Consider the following 3,789-nt stretch of genomic DNA (forward strand, 5'->3'; position numbering starts at 1 on the left):
AATAACTTTTTAATTATAAAAAAAGTTATTTATATATTTATATTTTAACAATTACCGACAGATTTAATAGATCAATTAGACTAAATTAACCAAATCAAATAATGATAGGGGAGTTAACCAATTGTAATCTTATACGCACTAGCTGTTATATTATATTATATATTAATGTCCTAAATCATGGCATAAGAGATTCGTGAAATCATAGATTTAAATATAAGAAATTAGGTGTATACGAAAATAAATAAATAAATAATTATTTTTGCTTGTAAAAAAATAAAATTAATATTTAGGCATTTTTATGATAAAAAATATCTTTGAAAGGCTTACAATCAATTTTATTTATTTATGAATAAATTTATCAATATTTAAAATTTTTATAAATCCATAATAATTAATCAAATTAAACTAAAAAAAATTATCCAGCAAGATGAGAGAAGAATATGATGAGTCAAACGAGTCGAAATTTGTAGGGTTGGTCCGCGTAACTCACAAAAAAGACGGACCGAATTAGAAATTTAAGACCGTACAATAAAAAAGTTCACTTAACTCGCACCGCCTAATTCACAGGTTTTGGCAGTTTTCGACGGAACAGATTTATCCACGAACCCGACATTCTATGATTTTGCTTTAAAGAACTTGGTTAATGATTATATTTTTGCTTTAGAAATTATATATATTTTAATATTTAATAATTAAAAAAAATTGACGAACTTGACCCGTCAATCTACTATTAAATAAAATAGAGTAGAAACTAAGAAGCCAATGGCCTAAGCGTACAATGGGCTAAATCTTTGGTCCATGAATAAAATGAACATTACCAATCCCCAAGGATCGAACTCTTGATCTTTTGGATTTAAAACTCTAATACCATATCATGAAACCACTCATCCCAAAAGTGTAACCTGATAGGACAATGTAACACTAATGGTCATATGTCTAATACTTCCTAAACCTCCATTGTACACATTGTACGCTTGGGCTATTGGCTCCCTATACTTATTCCACCAACAATATTAGTGTGCTCCCATCTCAGAGTTCAAATATATCTTGTTAAACATATAATTATTTATCTATTATTTTATTTAATAATTAAACCTTTTTAGATAGATAATTTATGTAGTATATTAGAATTTTATGGAAAAAAAATTTACATAGCCACTCTTAAACTCGTACAAAATAAATTTACTAATGAGTAATAGTAACTTTGGTGCAAAGGATGGAAAATATGGTGGACACAATACAACAAGCCATGACCAATTGACCATCGATAATAAGACACTAAAAGGACGAATCGGACCACAGTCCACAGTAGAAGAGGACATGCATGCTTGACTTGTTACCATCAAACAGTGCAGGTTTTTTTTCTTTTTCGCAATAATAATAATAATAATAATAATAATAATAATAATAATAATAATAATAATAATAATAAATAAATAAATAAATAAATAAATAAATAAAGACATGATTGTCCTAAGTAAACAATAGTTACACGGGTGCAGTGTTTTTTATTGTAGATAAATCAATGTTTAAAATTACAATACTAAATACTGTAAATCCTGGTGCAAATAAACCACAATTTAACACAAAACAACAAAACCATAAATTTTGTTCATACAGCAGGTACATGTTATAATGAGAAACTAAATATAATAGAAATTGTTCCAGAGGATAGGAGGTGAATATTACATCATTCTCATCTATTAATAATGAAATCATTTTGAGTTAATAGTTAAACAACGAATCATCACTTATCTATCATATTGTAATAGCCTCTTATTCTTGTGATGATCAAAGTATTATGTTTTTGTTTTTTATTTTTTACGGTATTTCTAGATTTTTTATTTTTTACGATATTTTTAGTTTATAGGTCAAAAATTAATTTATCGTAACACTGAATTAGTGAATTTTATTTAAAAGTTTGTTATTGGTTAATAAATTACTACTTGTATAAAGTAAAATTCGAATTAACCACTAAACCAACTCAATTTAGCTAAAGTATTACGTTATATATTTGGAGATGCGTTCATCAGGGCTACAAGGATTTAGTGAATGTCACAAACGAAAATGTTTGGTAACCAAAGAAAATCAGCCAAAAACAGCCATAACTTACCTTATTTAGTATTCATTAATTGTTGCGACAATTAATTAATGCTAAATAAGGCAAGTTCTGACTGTTTTTTTTGTCTACCTAACATTACCCGTCACAAAAATATCTGTGATATCATACAATAGGTAGTTACCAAAAAATTCATAAAAGTCACTTATAAGCCTCTAAACTATACTATATATATATAATTCTAATAAATATATTAATTACTGAATCATGAATATAATACAGAGCAAAATTAAACTTATTATTATCACTACCTATTGAATGAATATCTAATTAAGAATTTCATTCTCTTCAACAAACCTAGCTAATTTCTATCAAGGATTCAGCCCAACAAAATCACCTAATAACACCTACCCATTCTAGAAAATGGTTTTGATAATCTCTTTTTTTTTTGTATTACTTGTGCTGTACGTATGTGTGGTTTCTTATAACTTAATAATATATAGTTTCCTCCTAATTAAAGTCATAATTATTCCAAGTAGAAAATGGATAGCTTTATTATCAACAACTCGTGTTGAAGGAAGCATAATGATTCTGTCCTCCACTTGTCTACTGAATAACAACTTGGTTCTGTTTAATTAACCCTACGATTAATTAACTATATATCTTTTGCTTTTATTAAATTTATACCTTATTATCTGTTATGTTGGCATAAATTAAACCCCAAACCTTGACAATAAATATAAAGCATCACTACTTCACCAACCATGTAATGAATCCCCAAACATGCAATCGAACATTAAGATTAAATTGCTACTTCAATTTTTATATATTGGTGCTACTATATATTAATTAAACATCAAGGTATATATATGACATGAGTTGATAAATAAATGGAACACGATACTTAATAATAAAAAGCGATAAATTAATATAAAAATAATTGAACCTAAATTTTCACAAAAATTAAAATAAAGTACATAATTTGTAGGAAAACAAACATCCAACACGTGAAGTTCCATTTGCTCTGTCGTTTTTGTTGGCAATTCGCCGTTTAACTTTGTGTTAATTATTAAGAATTATCTACAAAAAACAAACAACGATTTGATGATTAAATGCTTGATTATTTCTGAATTCTCATCATCGCCTAGCAGCAAGTTATAGCATCCCAAGATATATTTCGTCAGATTAATCATCAATTCAAGTTTTTTTATTTTAAAAAATGAAAACAACAATTATTAATTATTATTCCCAGATTTGAAACGACGACTATAGAGTATAGAGACAAAAACATATGATTCCCACCCGTTTAAACGGATTAAATTAATATATCAATCCTATAATTATATGGAAGAGGAAGCTGCCATGACCCTTCAAATTAGTATAATTTCCGGAGTAAAACCCGCGAATAATGATTGCAATACAATTAATAAGTAGATTTTAGTGTACATAAAAGTACAATCTCTCTCTGCATATATGTAATATAGTATATTTAATTATTTATCACTCATCAAACTAAGTGAAATAGATTGCTACCAATACCAATACAAGTTGTGTGTATAGTTTAACAAAAGATAATGCAATACACATGGGAAGAAACAATAATTATCAATTTTGAAAGAACAAGTTGTTGACATGATTAGTTGATATATTATTTTAATCAGAAATATTTGATAAAAAAAATTAGTTAAAATTAATCAAAGTTTATCTATTTAATATTTATTAGTTGTTGT

Source organism: Arachis ipaensis, chromosome B03 (genome assembly GCF_000816755.2).
Source record: "Arachis ipaensis cultivar K30076 chromosome B03, Araip1.1, whole genome shotgun sequence".
NCBI classification, from domain to species: domain Eukaryota; kingdom Viridiplantae; phylum Streptophyta; class Magnoliopsida; order Fabales; family Fabaceae; genus Arachis; species Arachis ipaensis.